The sequence below is a fragment of the Anas acuta genome, chromosome 22 (genome assembly GCF_963932015.1).
Source record: "Anas acuta chromosome 22, bAnaAcu1.1, whole genome shotgun sequence".
NCBI lineage: Eukaryota > Metazoa > Chordata > Aves > Anseriformes > Anatidae > Anas > Anas acuta.
This window is the reverse complement of record NC_089000.1, coordinates 6042456-6062235: the sequence shown is the minus strand read 5'-3', so window position 1 is coordinate 6062235 and position 19780 is coordinate 6042456. Positions and strand designations below refer to the sequence as shown.

At 45.0% G+C, this 19780-nt stretch overlaps 1 protein-coding gene across 6 annotated transcripts in view; it reads left to right on the top strand.

The window, feature by feature from the left end:
- The window catches only part of RERE (arginine-glutamic acid dipeptide repeats), a 222667-nt gene that overhangs the window by 30778 nt on the left and 172109 nt on the right, over nucleotides 1-19780 (top strand). Inside the window, exon 1 of one of the 6 annotated variants that reach the window (XM_068658410.1) lies at nucleotides 17677-17878. The exons of the other annotated variants lie outside the window; for them this stretch is intronic. The gene's annotated coding sequence lies outside the window, so the exon portion shown is untranslated. Of the gene's footprint in view, nucleotides 1-17676; nucleotides 17879-19780 lie in introns of those variants that run through there. 6 annotated transcript variants of the gene reach the window in all.

The window sequence follows — 19780 nt, the reverse complement described above, 5'->3', positions numbered from 1 at the left end:
ATTACAGACATAACCGCAAATAGTATTTACTGTGCAGCATGTGGGAGAGGTGGACAGTTGACAAACACAAAGTGTTTTTCAGATCCTTCTTTCTCTTTAAAAGAAGAAGCGTGGCTGTCACGGCTTCATGTTGGTGTGCCCTGAGTGTGCACGGGAAAGAAGATTGTACTGGCCAGTGAGCCTGTGGTTCTGTTTTGTGAAGGTTCGGCTGAAAATACGGGCAGATCCGCTTCGAAGGGGAGGTGTCGGTTTCATTCTACATCAGACAGGTTTTTTTGTAGGTCAGCAAAGCCCAGAAAGGCAGCAGTTCTACAGGCAGAGCGTACGTGTGCAGCGGGCTGGTTTTGGTGCGAGATGGTGATGAAATGCCTAAGAAGCTTGTCTGTTACATAATGCTAATGGAATTATGGTTGGATAAACACATTAATATGAAGGAGGGAGAAGATGCACAGGCTTCAGCTGTGGGAGGCGTAAATGTTGCTTCTGAAAGCCGTGGCGGAATTCCTGAATACATCTTCAATTTCAGTGCAGCTAGTTAAAAATAACATGTAATAAGTCTTAGTCTTCCTGGCTGTAAATGGCTTGCCTTAATTGTTCACTTTTGGTCAGGTAAAAGGGAAAAAGGAAGCCTGGGAAATGCTCTCTAGCAAAAAAGGGGGAAGCTACCGGGATTGCGTTTGAATTGCAGGTACTGTGTGTTTATCTGTGCAGTGGTTTGCTTATTTTCAGAACCAGAACAGTAGTGGCTCTGTAGGAAAATGATAATAATAAAAAAGCTTTATGCTAAAAACTGTGGCCAGACTATTGATCCTTTCTGAGAAAGAAATCAGTACCGAGAGATGTAGTAAAGATTTGTAGTTATTAAAGGCTGTAGATGTGTGTCTTTCAATAGATGCTATTGTTAGCCACTGGTCACAAGCTCTGAATCACTTCTTGTGCTAACGACTGTTATAAAACTGCAAACCTTGTGTTGAGTGCAAGTTTGGAGCTGTGAACAGGAAGTCCAGTAGGTATGTGAGCTGGAGATGACATTTAATTTAGATCCTAAAGCTGTGGTTTTACAGTTGTCATGGCTCAAAACCCAGGATCTTTAGAAATGAAATGATTAATCCAGAAATGTTGTAGGTAGTCTGGCACCGGTTTCCATCAGATTATTGGTAGAGATGACATTCAGAATGATAGTATTAAATAATAAGCTTGGGAACTTAGCTTTAACCAGCGTGAAGAAACTGCTTTTGTTGGATATCGTGGTTGCCCACTCAGCTGTACGGTCCTGCTTTTAAGAAGCATATCAGGCACTTGCTATTTTGATGATCTTCATCAAAACCAGGAAAAAAAATGTGTGTGGAGTTTTGAAGGAAGATAGAGTCCTCTTCAGATTACACGCAACATTTTAGGATTTCGGAGTGGTGTCTTGCAGTCCAAGTAGCTTAGCCCAGTTTTGTCAGCGCCGAGGTGGCTGTGAAGTTGCTTTGGACTCTCATTTCTTAGGCAATGGCAGTAGCAGCTGCTACTATTGAACGCTTCTCTTCCAATTAGTATTTCTAGGGAAGATTACCTGTGATGGAAGTCCATTATATCCTTTCTGCAGGCTGCTCCTCTATGTTCCTGTTGGGGAAGGAAGAAAATCCACCCCCTGTTTATTTTCCTGGCATTGACTGCTTGTGTGGGAGAGACAAACCATTTTCTTTGGCCTCTTTGGCTTTGCTGAGCTTGTTCAAAAAACCTTGTTTTAACTCCTCATTTCTCCTGTGATTTGTTTTAAAGGAAATGGTTGTTTGAAGATAGCCTTGAATTCTTACAGCCCTTAGAGTTCTTACACTTACCGCCTGTGTCCAAAAGCAGGGTCTTCAAGAGATCTTTTTGAATCCCCTTAGATGAAGGATGAATATCCTCTTCAAAGAAAGATTAGAAGGATAATCATAGATTTTCTGAAACAGAAGATATGTCTGCTGTATGAGATATGTGAGTAAAGCTCGAGAGCATGACCTTGCGTGTTTACCTGCTTCTCTGTTGGAGAAAATGCGGTGCTCGGCCTGAAGAATGGAGTGGGGGGTTATGAACTGTGGTTATGAACTGAGATTACTTTTGGAGCTCCCTAGAAATTGCTTGCATTGTGTAGCTTGCTCGCTATCCTCAGTCATCACCGGAGTGTCTAGCAGTAACAGCTTAATTTGTAGTGTTAAAACAAAAAGGCATTATTAAATGCTGCAGCCTGTTTTGTTTTTGTCGCGTCCCCCTGCTACCCTGGGCTCAGATTTGCATGCAATAAGACACTAATAATTGTGCATTGATTAATAGTCGCTTATTAACTGCTCTCTGCATAGTTCCTTTCTTGTATCAGTGTTATCATTTGCATGTACCTGCTTTAAGCAAATCCTTATAATCAATGAGCAAGGCTTTAATGATGTTTTTCACACAACAATAACTTATACTCATTTGAGATTCAATTGGGCTTTCTAATAGTAGTTTAATAACCAAGTGGATTTTTAATTAAGTAACTGACGTCCTACGCATTAGAATCTTTCACTTAAAAATAGTAATTAAAAACTCCAGCTCTTATGAGTGAGAGGTAATCTTACAGATGTGACCAGTGTTTAGCAGAGCAAGAATGGCTCCTTCATTCCACAGTCAGGCTGATGGAGTAAATCGGAGCAATAGCAGCTTCCCTGCTCACTTCATTAGGTCGCGACACGTGAAGTCTTTGAAAACAAAATGTAATCTTTGTTCAGCGTGAGCTAGTTAGCTATCTTTCCAAGTGACAGAGAAGCAGCAGCTTTTTGAATAGCTTTGTATCTTAATTGGAGGTAGTATCTTACTCTGGCCTATCAGTGTGCTGATAGCAGATTTTTGGGGGGAGAATTTTTTGCTGACATTTTAATGTTCTCCTAAATACCTAATGGCTTTATTCACTTCACGATGCGGGAGGCAGCCAGAGCTGCCAACAGTATGGGGCCAGTAACGAGAGGATCTATTTCTTGCTATTAATTGGGGGAATAGCAGCATATCTATTCAACTTTTTTCTATCTGAGAAAGAACCATTCTGACATGGACACCTGCATCACTCGATAAAATCATCTTAATGCTGCTTAGGTCTTTAAAGGATAGGCAGAAGTCACCTCAGAGCAGGAAGAAACAACATCCAGAAGTACATGCAGAGTGTTGCTGCATACCTTCTTTCAAAAGGATTCATAGCTAGAAACAGAGAGATCATGATGCTCATTGCCTTGAGGTTTCAGGTAAGAAACTCATGTTAGGAAGTACACACCCTTCTGCGAATTCTTCAGTGCTTTGGGGCATCAAAATTAGTAGCTCATGTCATTCCGCATTTTTGGTAAGAGGCTTATCTGGGTGGAGAAAGCCATGCGTCTTTATGTGATTAAAAGTGAGTCCTAAAAACAGTTGTGTTCTCCAGGATTGATTTATGCTTAAGGTAATTCCCAGAGTTAACCACATGGAATTGTTAACTTACTGCAATTTGTACCGAAAGGGGCATGCGTTAGGCTGTGTTCCTTTGTAAGACACTTCTCTTTTTGTTCTGTTTTCTGTGCCTGTCAGTAGATGAGATGATGTGTTTGTCTGCAAACATGAACAATTATTTAGATGAGCTATAGAAATGCAGAAAACGAATATGCATGTGACATGAAAAATTCAAGATTGTTTTAGTTAAGTATGTTGGTAGCTTTCATTAATATGAATTATGTTGTTGATATGAATTTTGTTATGACATGAATATAGAACTTACTCTGGGCTGTGCATATGTGGATGGGGGAGATGTTTCTGTTGTGTTTAAAACACACAAAACCCAAAACCAATCCCCAGCACACCGCAACGTTGATGTTCCCACAACAGCGGGGCAGGAAATAAAAGAAGGGAGGTGCTAACTCCAATGTAAGAAAAACCTTGGTTAAGCTTTCCCTGGTCTATGACAGGTTTCCCAATGACAAAATTGACTTGAATACAGTTCGGTGCAGTACTTTTCCCTATCTGTTAAATTTTCATGGTAGATAAAATTGTCAGAAGTGGAAGTAGGTGCAAGTCTTCTGGTAGAGGAAGGCATCGCTGGGCTGGACTGTTGCAACGTGGTGGTCCTGTGTACACTGAGTAGTTCAGAGGGGGAGGTCGAGAGGGGCATTTGGAAATGAGACTTGTCAGCCAGGATGATTTTGGAGTTTGGTTAGTGCTGGAAGGCTTTGTTACACTGGTCTTTTGTTTATGCATCCCAGGCATTTCTCCAAGTATTGGTATTCCAGAGGGAAAAGGAACTGTTTTTGCTGGGGAGAAAACGCTTAATCCAAACAGCAGTAGTGGGTGGAAGACAAGGTGCAAGCGTACGTGCATACTGAATGAGAAGCTTTGCTGCTTGGTGACTGTTGTTGAGCAATATTTAGACACTTCTAAACACTCGTTACAAAGAGAACTGTAAAATTTTACAGGCAGAGCGTCCTTCCAGTGAACATTGTACTCTTTGAAAACATTTCCCGTGTGTTGTAAAAGCACCACTCTTTCATAGACTAAACTCGGAGAAAGTTCAGTTACGTCTTATTACCAAACGGCAGAAGGTGGCTGATAATTGTGTTAATGAGAGGTGTCAGTGTGCACAGCTCTGCCTGGTGGTGCTTTGGGTTTCTGAGCATCTTCCCGAGCTCTGTACGTGGCATCCAGACCTCAGTGTCCCTGTGCATCGCTGTGTTTGGTGCTGTCTGTATCCACTGGGTACATCAGGGCATAGTTCCATCCAGTTTAATTTAAATTCTTCCTGCTTCAGACCCACTTCACAGTGCATACAGCTTGTGGGTATGTCAAACGTATTTTCATAGGAATGGGAGAACTTGTAAGTGAAGTTATGGCTTAAAAACCAAGCCACCTGTACGCCTGGTGACACAAAAACAATTGAAGGGATGTATTGCCTCTGGAAAAGGGGTGGAATTACTGTGGGGGTTAAACGACAACATGGAGGTATAATATTGAACAAGAGCAGACTGAATAATGCCCGCAGAAGTACTAAAAACCTGCTCAAAGGTGACCAGCCAATTTCAAAAGGTCGTTTAAAATTGCAAAAAGTGCTGGATGCAGTGAGACACCCCCTGCCCGTGCGCCTTCGCTCACGTCCCTTCCACCTGGAGCGGCGGTGGATATGTAAGTGATGTGTATGCTATAGGGAAGTTTAGAAAATAGCACGTGTCCCATGGCGTCTGAAAAATGATTGTGTTTAATGGCTGTTATCAGCTGTTGTGTAAAAAATAATAAAAATAAAAAAATGTGAATTCTGGAAGCAATGAGGATGGTGTTGGTGACTGGCTGTCACTAAGGAGGAGCCGACTCCAGAGGGCGCTCGGAATCAGCAGTGCTCTCCGTCCTTCAACGTGCCAAGACCACGTTTCACTGAAAAAAAGCAATAAAAGTCGCCGTGCTTCCCTTTTGTCTCTCTCTGCACCACCGCGTGACATCTCGGCGCACTGGAAGCGTGAGTATTGGCTTGGGCTGGAGGCTTAGAGAGGCCGATGCCTCTCAATTGCTCGGCTCTGGGGGATTCCTGCTCAAGGCTTCCAAGGCACAGTGAGCTCCAGCATCCTGCCCATCGTTGTCGTGCTGGCTTAAATCATTGGGCTGTTTGAAGTAGCTTTTCAGGCCTTTATAGAGCATAAATAAAAGGATGGATGGTTCCAACTTGACGGCGTTTTTTTCCCTGCCTTGGACAAGAGGTAAAATACTGCATTTTTGCCTCAAGATATTCAAAAAGCAAGAAGAGGCGGTTTGACCTGCTGTGATTTTTAATACTCCTTTTTAACAGCTACTAATAACTGGTAATAAAACATGTAATGTGCAAATCCCACACTGAGATATCATGTAGGGATTTTTTTCTGCTGTTTATAACTGCCCCTGTAATATTTTTTTTCATTTCCATAGTCTTGCAATCCTTCCTGAAACAATTCAGTAACTGTTCTTGGGAGGTTGCTTTTTACCTGAAGCTTGCAAAGCCTGAAGTTGTGAATGTGAATGCCCTTAGTTGTAGGGCAGTAGCTTCCATCTCAATTTCCTTTTGGTTTTGGCAGCTGCAGAGGAATGTATATCCACAGGCCCGCTGTACGTGACTGGGGCCAAGTATTGAAAGTGCTGTGGCATTTCAGAGAGAATCTGCATTGCTATTCTCAGTTACGGCTCTGACTTTTAGAGTAGCTTCCTAGATTAAAAGTTGAACTCCTGAGAAGTATTTTAAAAACTGAAAACATCATGTTGGCAATAATTGCATAATATAGCACATACTTCCAGGTAGCAGGTAGCTTTTCAGCAGATCATCTCAGAGCATTTTCCCTAATAACTAAGGATATGTATGAATCACTCTCTAATTTCAGGTCTTATACCAGGTTGTAGTTCAGGTTCTTGGCTAGAGAATATTTACATTGCAAATGTGCAGCCTGTTCCGGTTGCTTTCCCTTTGTTGCTGTGTGGCAAGAATGATGTGTTTCTCCTGCTCCTTAACAGAAAAAGTCTTGATAGCTTGGAATTAGGGAGCGTGGTGGTTGGGCATCCTGTATTTTCACATTCTGAGTGTGCTTCACCTGTTTCCTATGGAAAAGGAAAAATGGCTCCCTTGAATATACATTCAGGTATACAAAACTGGTAATTTTGCTTCCAACTTGTGTGGTTATGAGCATAGTAATTGTTTCAGGCTGGTGGAAGATTAAAACTTGTCTCCCATGTCAGTTATTAAATGTGGGAATAGCTGCGGGCTGCAGAATAAAATATTTGATTTACAGTGCAACTCTGCGCAAGGCTGTAATGCAAGAGCTGTTTAGGTTTGTTTGGTATAAAAGCTTCATTTAAGAGGAGAAGAAAAAGCAGCCTACTAGAGCATTTCTGGTTGTGATTTCTATTTTAGTAGGCTGAAGCCCAACGTGGTGATTTGTGTGGTATAATGATGGTAATTCAGAGCTGGAAGACGAGCCGTCTGTAATTTTGAGCCTTTCTAAGTGTTACAGCTCCTTATCAGCAGAGCTAACAGGAGCTGAAGAGTCTGTAATGCGGGGAGCTTTCCTTCCTTCTCAAGTGCTAAGGTTGAAGTTATTATAAGCATGTTTGTTAGCTTTTGTTGGTGTGGAAGAGTGCTTTGGACACTTGCATGTTGTTGCTGGGGATGTATTTTTCTAGTTAACGTGGTGAGCAGTTGCTTAATTTGCAAAGCTGTTACTTCTCTTGATCCTGACTATAGTAAAAATCAATGTGCTCTCTGCAGTCTGAACTAATAGGAATCAAACTCATTGAAGCATGAAAATGGTTTAATCAACAGAGAGCAATCTTAAAGGTTACTTTAAAAAGAAAAAAAGGAAGAAAAAAGAAAAAACGCTATCACCCAGGCTTGGAAACTAAAGAGCAAAGCACGGCACTTCATGCCTTAAGGTAGATTAATGGAGGGAAGGCTGGAAAAGGTTTAATTTGAAATAGATAGAGTGATATTTTTAGGAGCTACTGGATTTCCAAGTCTTTATAACAACCCCACCCAACTGAGTATATCTCTGGTCTTTGAATAAATTGTCAAAACTGAAAAATAACTATGGGTTTCTTGGTGCCGTGAAAGGCACTCGGTGAGTTCATTGCAGGGCCTGAATCCAACAGGATGCTCAGGCTTGCTCTTGACCTCATTTAAATAAGCATCAGTGAACAAAACAATTCTGTTGCATATCTGGTTATTGGTACCCCCAAATACAGATTTTATTGAGAAGGAAGAGGAACAGTGTAAGTGACAGCAGTATGTTTTGTCGTCCGCTCCTTTGGAAAAAAATCAGGATGGTGTTGGGAGTGGAATTTAAACTGTTCTGGTTTTACTGTCTTGGGACCCTGCAAATTGGGTAATGGACGAAGCAACTATTCCTACACACCTGTAAGGGGAGGCTAGGGACTAAACTTGCATTTTGCTTTCATGAAATTGCATTCGCTGTTAATATTTAACCACTGCTAACAACTGTGCTTTACCACTGAGACTGTGAATACAGGCTCAGATTGTAGTTGAGCTCTCCAGTTCCCTTTCCTCTAAACTTCAGTTGATGGTTTTCCGCTCACTTCTGATAATTCCCTGTTGAATACACTTTCCAGCCATGCCTCGTGCTGCTGCACACTGGCATCCTCCTGGAAATAGCAGTGTGACCCTTTTCACACGTGGCTTGAGCGCTTGACGCAGGAATGATGTCTGGAGGTTATAAAGAGGGAAGGGATGGATAACCGGGTGTGTGTTCTGCTTAATGATTCTTTAGGGAAACTGAAACAGCAAGTGTAACCTTTAAATTATGTTTTCACATCTTGATATGCCACCTTTGGCACATTCAGATGTTAAAGTAAAGAAATAAAGTTTATTTCATGAGGAAGTTGGCTGCCAAGCTTTAATGCCAGTTGCCTTAATGGATTATTAATGAACTCGTGAGGTGTACGTGTATCTAGTTACTGATAAAGCACTAGCATTAAAATTCAGCAGTCCCTATCGCTACCCTAATCAAAGGCTAGACGTTATGTTCAGGAGAGAATGAAATTATAGCTCAGAGGCCTAAGAAAGAACACCTTTGACATGCGATACGTTAGAGGACCTGCCTGTGCTCCTCTGGATTTTCATGCACTTTGTACGCTTTTTTTGTTGCTCTTAGTTCATGTCGGGATGAATTGAGTTGTTAGCTGGAGTGGAAACCCCATATTTTAACTTCCAGTGATGTTGCTTACATTCATGCGCTGTTTTTCCTTTGTGCTTGCAGTTGGGCTGCTGTCAGCACTCAAGGGGAGAACCGAAGGCTTCAAATTTACAACTGCAAAATCAAGTCTGGACATGGTCTTCGTGACTTACTTGAATTTGCAGCTTTTTTGGTGTTTGGTTTCAAATAGCATTTGTTTTCAGAGTCTGACACTAGGTGGCATGCTGCAGCTTGACCATGCTGGTGATGAGCAGATTAAAAAAAAAAAAAAAAAGTCCTGGATTACTTCTGGGCCGTTTTTGTTGAAGGTTTCTTATGTTTCTGTGCAGGGGCTTTAAAGCTGCTTATTTATTGTTACACGGGAAGCCTGCCTCGCATCAAGTGAAACTCCTGCATTCCTTTTGTCCAGAAATGTTAGCTGTTCATGTAAATTTAATGTAGAACGTGTAAATATTTTCTTAAGTGAATGTTTGTTTTTTGGAAGTGTCCTTTGATAGGTACATATGCATGTGTTTCGGCTAGGGTTTGATTTGCGATCTGCACGCAGCTGATTTCATCAAAGCTGTCATTTTTGGAACACAATTTGGAGTGGGAGGGAAGGGTGCTTTGATGTTTGCAGTTTTCTGCAAGTACTTTGAAGAAATTATGTAGATAGCTTTCACTCGGATCTGTTTTACCAACTTGCCTTGAAATTATTTGTTTGTCCAAGTCTCAGGATTACATCTTCCAAGTCTTTTAGTCTTGGCTTCTGTGATGTCTTTCCATGCGGTATGAAGAGACCCCAAAATAGGAGACCTGGGATGCCTCTTCTGTTAAACTTTGTTAATTCTGGGCCAGCAGCAGGGAAAAGCTGGCGTGTTGCCTTGAGAGCCTTCCTCGAAATGAGGCTGATGTGGGTGTTTCTGGAGGAGCTGCCCTGCGTAGGAAAACCCAAGGGTGCCGGGGGGGCCGAGACCGGCGTGCTTTTGCTTGAAGGAAGTTCAAGGCAGAACCCAGTCATGTGAATGGGATTTTTTTAAGCCCTTGTGTGATTTGTGTTCAATCCTGGTAGGAAAACGTGCCTTGTTTTGACAAGTAGCCCAGAACTGATTTACATTAAAATTTCCAGCAGGCTCAGTTATTTTCAGCAGAGGGTGTTTAACGAGTTAGTGTAAAGCGTGCTTAACTCGTTGCCACCTCTTCATCTACGGTATGGGAATGGGAAATATTGTGAGAATAATTTTGAAAGGCCCTTTTGGCTGTTAATTGGCTGATAAAGGCTATCAAAAAATCTGCTGTGCCGCTTTGTTCGCTTGAAGCCTCTGTGTAGGTGGCTGAAGGCTGCTGGGGGAGAGGTGTTCCTCCTTCAGCTAATCCCGCTCTGTTTGAAAAACAAATCAAAACGAGTTGAGTGTGGCAAGCTGCTTATTTAATTTGTGTGCTCTAAGGCAGCTCATGTTGCTCTCTAAGCAGTACGGTTTTAAATTGGTCTTTATCAAGTCTTGCAAAGTGGAGGGAGACCTTGCTCAGTGGGACTAAAGGTCTCGTTTCCTAGCGTAGCAAACTGTCGCATGGAGAAGATGGACGTTCTCACACTGGTTGCACTTCTTGCCCCAGTATACTTTTTTAATGCTCTGAGCAAGTGGATGAGCGTGTGGTTGGGAAAAGAATCGATTTTCAGCCAAACTAATATTGCTTCCTATGAGACAGGAGTTGTCTTTGTTTGCTTTTGTGAGAGGGGAATGAGAAGAGGAACAAACTCAGTTTATTCAATTGCATCATTCCATGTTATAGGGGATTCTGGAGAGGTGTGGTGCCTGGATGGGTTCCCTACTTGGTATCTTCTTCCATAGGTTTGAGAAAACAAGTGTTTCTTCTCCATCTAATGGAGCTGGAGTCACGCGGTTCCAAACTGCTCACATATTTTCAAGATTATAGTAGAAACTTCCTGTTTTTAGAGCTTATCTGACCGTCTGGAGGGAAAGATTATTATAGCTACGGTCACATCCTGTGGTTATTGTCACTTAGAGAGGGGAAAAAAAAAAAAGCCTATTGAATTTTTCTGAAGCTTTTGAATGTGAAAGTGATTATTATACAAAAAACGTTGAGAGCTGTAGTCACGTTTTCTATCTCCACTGTGACTTCAATAAAAGACCATAAATCCACAGCAAACTTTACGTGTCGGTTAGCTCAGTGTCTGCTGTACCGGGGGTGTTGAGAAAATCTTTTGGTAAAGAATCTGTCTTATTCTGGAGAGATTGGAAAGGAAGCATTTGGCAGTCATTTCCTTTAGCTTGTGAGTATAAGCATGCTTTATATTATAATAGCTTAAACATACCACAGGCTGTTGATAGAGGTATCAAATTTTCCATTCCCAAAGTTACTCTTAGTTGAAACTGGAGGGGAGAACGGGCAGGCTTCCATTGTTTTACAACTGCTTTGATAGAGTTGAAAAAGATGTTTGCTTGCTTCTTCCTTCCCTGCTTTTCTTTAGCTTCACAGCCCCCACCACAGGTTTCTGTATAAAAAGCAGCCCTTCTTCTACCTACTGAGGGTTTTATTTTCTCTGGTTTTATGTACAGCTGAGAATAAATGTTTTCCTGCTTTGTTGATCCATTTCTTATATTCTCATGTATGTTAATTTTCCCTTTTACATGCGGCCCTTTCTTGACAAATATCTTTTGTTCTCACAATTTTAAGATCTCCTCTAAACTAAATTGTATATCATCTTGTAGTCAAATTTAAGAAGTTGCTGAACAGGTTGATGTATTGCTGTATGTGTACTGCAAGCTGGCAGACGGAATTGGAATTAGCTTTAATATTCTTAGTTTACTTTACTAGTCTGTAATCCTGAGTTTTTCAGGACAGGGATCTTCTGCTTCCCTCATCTTCCCCAAGAAAAAAAAAAAAGGATGAATTTTTGGTTATAAAGAATAAGAGAAAGCAAAGCAGAGGAAAAATATTGGAAGAAATGATTTCAGTGATTAGCAGACGTGCTCCTTTTCTGCTTAGCTTTCTGCCTTGCCTGGTTTGTTTCGATTTCCTGACGTGAAAGCCGTAGCCGGGTTTCAGGTTACTTGCCTCACTGCTCGCTCCTTAGTAGCGTGGTCGCAGTATCCCAGCTGAATTTATTACGTTTTGTACTTACATACTTATCTAAGTACATAAAAGCTTTTATTGTAAACATCCTGCCAAGTCGCGGGGTTCCTCAGCTCGTTCATCCACATGACCTTTTTTCATTTTTCACTCTGCTCTTCCCAAAGCCAGCATGCTGTCCTGGCCGGATTTCCTCCTGGAGGTGCAGCTCCTTTGGAGCACCATCCTTGAGATCAGCTTCAACCGTAAAGAGTTGCTATCCCCCTCCTCTGTCTTGTCCCTGTCTTCATTTTCTTTCTTCGTTAGGCACATGGAAGCCACAGAATCAGGAGAGATGAGACTCCACAGCCCCTCTGGGGGCTGGTACAGCGAAGCAGTGTTTGGGGGGAGCCTCCTGTGCTCCAGCCTGTGCCTGTTGCCTCTTTACACCTTCCCTTCAGGTATTTATAGGCACTGATGACACTGCCCTGGGCCGTCTCGTCAGGCTCAGCAGCCCCCCATCACTCTCTGATGGTCCTGAACCAGACCCAGTGCTCCAGGTTTGGACTCAGCAGTGCTGAGCCGAGGGAAGGATCCGCTCTCCACCTGCTGTCTGGCTTCCAGCATTGATGTAGCTGGTGAACTGAGTCCTCAGCATTTGAAAGGGGAGAACAGGGAGGAGGGCATGGGCTGACACTGTTGTGAACACTCACTTAATTGTGTGGAGACTTGAGATTGCAAAGAGCTCCTAGTGGGCTCCACAACAACTGTTTATTTTTTCTTTTTTTTTTCCCCGACACTTCTTCAGCTAGGCCTTTCTGTAAAATCCCGAGATTTCCAGCATGTGAAATTGCTTTAGCAGTCTTCACAGCTCCCTGGGGGAGCAACTTTTGTTTTCTCTCTTCCCTACTGTGACAGAAATGCTGCGTGCATCCAAGATGGTGTATAAAAATAACCCAGCAGATTTTTTTCAGGCGTGTAGAATGGAGTTGTGCAGGACTTTCTGTATGTCCTTGAAGTCTCTATCACAATTCTGCAGCTGAGGTGATGCACTGACTGTACCAACAGTAATTTTTTGGCTGCCTCACAGATTCTGGATGTGCTGAGAAAGAACCCGAGGCAACTTGTGATTTTTGCCTAATAACACGCAGGAAGTACTGCCAGTGCACAGATTTTGAGGGCTAATTTATTTCTTGCTCTTCAGAGGATTTTGTCTGCGTTTGTGCTTTGCTCTTGGCATCAGGAATGTGGCCCAAAGGTGTCACCTGATTCTGGGCACCCTGTGCAGGGTGCAGAAGGGGGTGGTGATGCCGTTGTTGGTGACAGTTGCAGCAAGGGCAGTACTGGAATTCTGGGGGCTGGGCGTTGGGGTGGTTGGAGGCGTTGGGGTTCCTCAGACTGTGCTTGGGGGAGCCTCATCCAGAGCCTTGAGGTGGGGTTGGATTTTGAGATACTGACTTTTAAGGCCTTGAGATGTGACTTGAGGTCATCTGAAACATGAATCTGAATGCCACGTAAGTACAGAAAAGAAATCCTCGTTGTTGAGCCATAAAATGTGTGATAGAGAGGTGGTTCGCTTCAGTGGGATCCAGGTTAGATGCTGCAAACCTACAGGCTTGAACCAAAGCCTACAGAAAAACCCTGAACATTCTAAAGTTCCATGGCCCATAAAGAGTACAGATTCCATCTGGGGGATTTAGAAGAGGCAAAAAAAGATTGATCCAAATTTCAGCAGTTACACAGCAAATTACAATAATTCTTCATCTTCTGGTTTGTTAGGACTATCGCATGCTGAATATGTAAACTTGTGGGAGAGGAAGTGGGCAAGACTCTAATTGTGTTTAACTCGGCTGAGTTTACATTCTCCTTAGGCTTGGATTACAGAATGAAATGCCCTTTTGATTATGTTGAAGCAATAGCAATGTTACACTGAATTTCCTCTTAGGGATGGCTTTTTGGGAGTGTGGAAAAGCACCCCCATCAAATTGCGGAGCAAGCTGTAGCTGAATCAGAGCTGGGGCATGCAGGTGCTTAGGACTCGGTCGATGTTTCCTGTGGGGTGTTGAGGTGTGCTCACAGGCCTCGGGAGTTTTCATGCTTGAATTGTCTGCTTCGGGCTGCTTATTTCCATGAGATGCCATCCCTGTCTTGGCTGGGAATACATGCACTGTCAGGGACAGTCTGGAAACTTTTGATGAGGACTGGAATTAGTGACAGAAATCAAAGCGGAGCTGTGACACTATGAAGCTGTTAGCTGGTTCTCCTTGAACCTATTCGCTTCCTCTTCTTCCCACCCCATTGCCAAATCCGAAGGGAGAGCCTGATTTCCATGAGAACAGTGTTAAATCCCCTTTTAAAAATAGGTTTGGCTTAGCAGGGGTTTAATGTGTTACACTTCCCAGCTTAGGCAGGCAATGCTATATTAGCTTTTAGAAAGCACTTGTCATAATCGCGTCTCCATGTGTTCTTAAAAGTGAATTTCAGGCATTTTACTTCTTGGCTACGGTTTGTACAAGGCGGGCAGCGTGCTTGAGTCTGCTTTGGCAGAAGTTAACCGGGTGGTGACTCTGGTGAGCTGCTCTCAAGTGTTTGTGGGACCTCTTTGTCTTGGTTGTCTTAAAAATAAGAAATAAATTACCTGCTTAATCTGCCTAATCTCATTAAGTCTGTTTACAGTTAGTCTGTGTTTCCAGTGTATACAGATCTGGTAGACCTCAGTCTGCTCCTTCAGAGCAGTTTGTCTCGTGGGTGAAATATTTGTGTGCTTAATGGCTGATCCTGTTGGAGGGAGCAGAGAATGCTGCTGGTGGGTAGATCCCGTGGCTTGGAGGGAGTTATATCGGTGTGCTGGTCTTCAGCTTAGTGCATCTGCATGTAACAGTCCTCAGATTTGGTGGGACTCGTGAGCAGCTATGAGCGATGGCGCTGCGGGTGGCATGTCTAGAAAGCAGCACACTCTGCAGCCCTTTGAGGATGCGCTGTCACTTCTCAGTGCTCAATCTTTCTTAAGCTGACGTGCGTAGGTACAGCATACAAAGCGTTAGATTATTCACGGGAAGCACTGAAACAGCAAACGGCAAGTTAACGGGTGCTTCCCAGCTCGTGGCATAAGGAGAGGTGTGTGTGGGTGTGTGTGTGTGTGTGCGTGCTTCTAAGCAGTGTCAGGAGTTACTGACAGCGAGTCAAAACCTTATTTTTTTCCATATTTTCAGCTTCTATTGTTGATTATCCTCACCTCCAGGTGCCCTGTGTAACTAATGCTTGTAATGGACTTGATGGCAAGTGCTGCCATGCGTCGAGGCCCGTGGCATACGGAGCTCCTCCGGTTGCACATCCCTCGTCTCCTCTTGTTATGTGCTCACCGTGGCAGTGAGAAATGTGGGCTGGAGCTGCCATGCTCAGTGTGTGCCCTGATAACCAGCACACGCCGAGCGCGACGCGCTGCTAGCATTTATCCCAAAGCTGCCTTTGGGTGAAGCTCTGATCGAGCCCGCTCTAGGTCTTTGTGTGACCAGCTGGGATGGTTTTTGTGTGAATGGTTGGGATGGGTTGTGTGCGCGCCTAACTCGGGGCTCGTCCCTTTCTCAGACATGTGTGCTATTAGCGCTGATGATAAAAGAAATGCTTTTGTGAGTTTATAATGCAGTGACTAGCAAAGGTGTATTTAATGACCAAGAAAAGAGTTTCATCTTTTATAATCCACTTTCAAAAGGAAAGATGAAAAGTCTCCATTGCCAAACGGAGCTGGAGGCTGCGCTCAGTGCATGGGTTTTTTTGAATTTTGCTCTGTGAAGCGGGGGCAGATCTACATATCTCGCAGGAAAGCCAATTAGCGAACATTGAGTTGCTTCTGATGTCAGTGATTGAATGCTGGAGCTGTTGTGTTCATTCAAGGATCTCAGATGTGCTGTACAAACCAGGTGGGACCTCAGATGGTTGCACTGCCATCTACCACATTGCCAAACCCTGACGTTGGTTTGCCCTGGCTTTGTGAGGCAGTGTCTGAGGCTTGAATCCAGTCCTGCTGTGCTCAGGTTGCTGGATGTTATTGCACTTTGCACTGTTGAACAACTTTAATTGTAATGGGATATAAAAAAAAAAAAATCTACAGTTTCATATTTTTTTAATTTGAGTGCACTTTTCCAAAATACACTGACTTCTAGGATTAGCAGTTCGAAGTGGCAGGGAACTCTGTCCTAAAGTGATAACGTATTTTTGAACAAATCCCATCAAACAGTATTTTTTTTTTTTTTTAAATACATGGAACTTGGCCTGAATGAACTTACTGCTGGAAAGCTCTTGGAAGTCATTGGAAGTAAATACTTCCTCAAATGCACACTGGAGCAGTAAGTTCCTTTCCATGGCTTGCCAGATGTCAGGCCATATTTGATTAGAAAATTGAAGTGAGGATAAATGCAGTGGTTGCTTTGTGCTGACTTGAGGATTGAATTTCAGCTCTGGCAGGTTTGGAGCTATCACACAGCTACTTGGTTATGAGGCTTATTTTGAAGCCGCTTGCCTTTCCAGCCCAGGCTCCAGCTGAGAAGCTGTTGTACAATGGATATTGCGGGAGTGAAGCTCGTGCTGCACACCATTTTCAATTTGTATCGATCATAGCAGTCTTGCAAGGTGGCAAGGGCATTAGAATTAATCAGCTACTCGTGCTTCAGCTGTGTTAGTGGTTTTAGGTAGCAATTTCCAGAAAGTACAGCATAATTTTGAAGCTGGACCTTTGTCTCCTGAAGGACTCCTTGTACAAAACACGAGGCATGCCTATGGATAAAGGGAGGGGAAACACAGCTACAAATAACAAACAGCATCAGGAAAAAAAAATCACTTAGCAGACAGCACTTGAGGGTGTTGCTCAAATTAAGTGGTTCTGTGAACCTTGCTTTCTCCCTTTCTGTAAGTTAAAATACTACTGCGGGACTGGGGAGCGGATGCGCTCGGCAGGGCAGCAGCGTGCCCTGGTTCATTCATTACCCTCAGGTAATAAATCACATTGCTGGCTTGTTTTGCATTTTACTCTGCGATGGCAATAGCGAAGCTCTGCCATAAACCAGAGCTGGTGCTACCAGCCCAAAGGCTCCTCGGTGTCGTTCCGGCAGCCTCCACAACCACGGGCAGACATGTGGCTAGAGGTAAACACCCGTTATTTAAAAAAAAAAATAAAATAAAATATGGCCGATTAAGTACAATTAAAAGGAAGAGGTTTTGCTGAGCAGACGAATTCCTCTTGCTGCTGGGGAGCGGGGAGGGCTGGAGGGAGGCAGGCTCCTCAGGAACACGGCTCCTGCAAACCTGTGTGAGGGGGGCCTGGGCGAGGCACCTCCGCTTCTTGGGGGACCCCTCTGGACCCCTCAGATCCCCATTTCACCTCCTCCAAGACCTCCACTACACCCCCCAGACCCCCACTGTACCCCTTAGACCCCCTAGATCCCCCCCAGACCCCCACTACAACCCCCTAGGCCCCGCTAGCCCCCTCTACACCCCCACTACAACCTCTAGTAGCCCCTAATTCCCCTTAAACTATCCCCTTAGGTTCCCCCAGCCCCCCTTTAAGCTCCCCTTAACCCCCCTACACCTCCTCAGACCCCTTCAAAACCACCCTTACACCTCCTAGCCCCCCCTACACCTTCTGAGACCCCTCCTACCCCCCCCTTACACTCCCTAGACCCCCTTACACCTCCCGTAACCCCCCCTCAACTCCCCTCTAGACCCCCCTTCACCGCCTCATCTCCCCCCTCAGCCCCCTCTACCCCCATCCCCTCGCTCCCCCCGGCTCCCTCCTTCCTCCTTCCCCCCCCCACCATGGGTGGTTTGGGGCCGGGCTCCGCGCCGGGTTTTCCCCCGCTCCGCCTCGCCGGGGCCGTGCCCGCCTCCTGCCGCCGCCGAGCGGGGGCCGGGCCCGGTGGCTGTGGCGGCGGCGGCAGCGCCGTGAGGGGGCGGCTGAGGGAAGGAAAGGGGGGAACCCAGCGGGGGGAGCCCGGGGGGGGGCGCCGCTCCTCGCCCCGGCCCCGCAGCTGGGCGGCGAGGAGGGAGGGGGCCTCCTTTTGTTCGCCAGCTGCGGCTGCTCCTCGCTGCCTCCTCCTCCTCTTCCTCTTCTTCCTCCTCTTCTTCTTCTTCGGCTCGACCCCGCCGCTGAGGTGAGTGAGGGGCTGGGGGCGGCCGTGCCCCGGGTGCTGTTTGGGGTAGGGGGTGCTCCCACCTCGTGTCCCTGCTGCCAGCTCCTGTCTCCTGTCCCTGTTGGCAGTTCTCATGTGGGGCTTGGTGCTTTTGTTGTTGCTGGTTTGGGGTTTGGGGGTGTTGTCTTGTCTTTCTGGCCCGCTCCAGAAAAAGTTGCGCCAAGTGGGTAGGTGAGGCTGGCCGGAGGAGGTGGGGATGCGTTGGGACACGGGGCAGCTCTCCGTGCCAAACGCTGGGCTTCTGTGCCCTAAATACAAGCAGCTGGGCTAAACACGCGTCCTGCACTTAATTTTAACTTTGAGCAGGCGCGGTAAGAAGATAAAGGATCACATTTGGCTCATCCGGATGGGAAGCTCACCCCACGGAGTGCCTGCCCATCACCGAGGGCTCAGGCACAGGCTGTGACTTCTCCACTGGCTCTTCGAGGTGCTGCGAGGCCACGGTGGGTTTGGGCTCCTCTGGAGACCCATCGGCCTCCTCCGAGCCTCCTTTCCGTGTCTGGAAGCGCCGCTGGGCGAGGAGAAGCTCAAAATCGGTATGAAAAAGAGGAAAGTTGAGAAAGGCGGCGTGGTGCAGCCTGAAACATTCATGCTCCACCAGTATGGTTCTTCTGGGAACTCCAAGTTGAAAGTAAACAGGATTTAAAGCCCTACAGACAGAGGAACACTATTCCAATGTAAAGCCATTAATCTGCAGGCAATTAGTTCCAGACGCGCAACCAACTCTGCATTTTTGTCAGTTTTTGTTCTTACAGGCGATTGCATTTTTGAGTACTTATAGTGCCTAGTAAATATCACAAGACAGACATTTTAGATGCTTAACAGCGAGTTGAGAATTGTGTGGGAGCAGCGTTTAAACGCTTTTATTTGTTTTTCCAACCCGGTAATTTAGTAGTGTTTAAACTATTTTTATAAAGATCTCTGGGAGCAGTGAAAGGTGGTTTTGAGTGCGGAGCACTTGAGCGCTTGTTGTGCTCTGGCAGGCTGGTGCTTGGCAGGCACTTCTCCAAGTGCTATTTGATCTGGCTGCAGGATAGAATGGACTAGGATTACACCATTTTTCCCCCCCTGTGGCTGTTTGAAAGTGATGCATCAGCGAGCGGTGGTCAATAGCGTATTTTAGGACTTAAACCGTGTGTATTCTCCCTGAGCAGGTTTCCAGAGAAAGGCAGTTGAGATTTTGTCTTGTTTTGCGGTCAGGATTTATGAATTGAGGCGAGGGCTGACGTAATCTATCCTACCGCTTCCTTTGTGTGTTTTATAGTTGATAGTGCTTTGTTTTACTTAAAATAGCCCCGGCTGTTTCTCAAGTGCTTTCTATCTCCTTTGTGCTGCGGCCTTTGCTAGAAGCAGGCAACTTGTTCAAGTTGTGTGTGATTGTGCCTCCCAAGGAAATGGTTCCTTCGCTTTGTCAGTGAGGTTCAGGGAATTGCCTGTGTGTTAAGTGGATGAGCCTTTAATTTTAATTACCATAATGCTGTACACAGCTGTTCTGTCAGAAAGCGGTGCCTGTCGGCAGTTTTACTACAGGTTGCAGAGTCTCTTGGTGTGTCTCCCGGCCCCTCTTTGGCTTTCTTTTATTTATGTAGCTGTGACGAGATGGGGCTTTTGTTTCCCGATGGGAGTGGGTAATAGCTCATCTGTGAGAGGGCTTTTGTTTTGATTTTGCATGTGGGGAAAGGAAAACAAGCCATTTATTATTAAACTAATGCTAAGCCTCCTTGTGGTCAGGCAGCGTGACCTTCCTCAGCCCATGATGTGGCCGGGGGCAGTGCTGACCATGGTCTCACAGGGCCAGCGTGGGTTTTGTGGGGTTTGTGCTGCAAGTTGCTGCCACGGGGAGTGACCTCCGTGGAGGTGAAG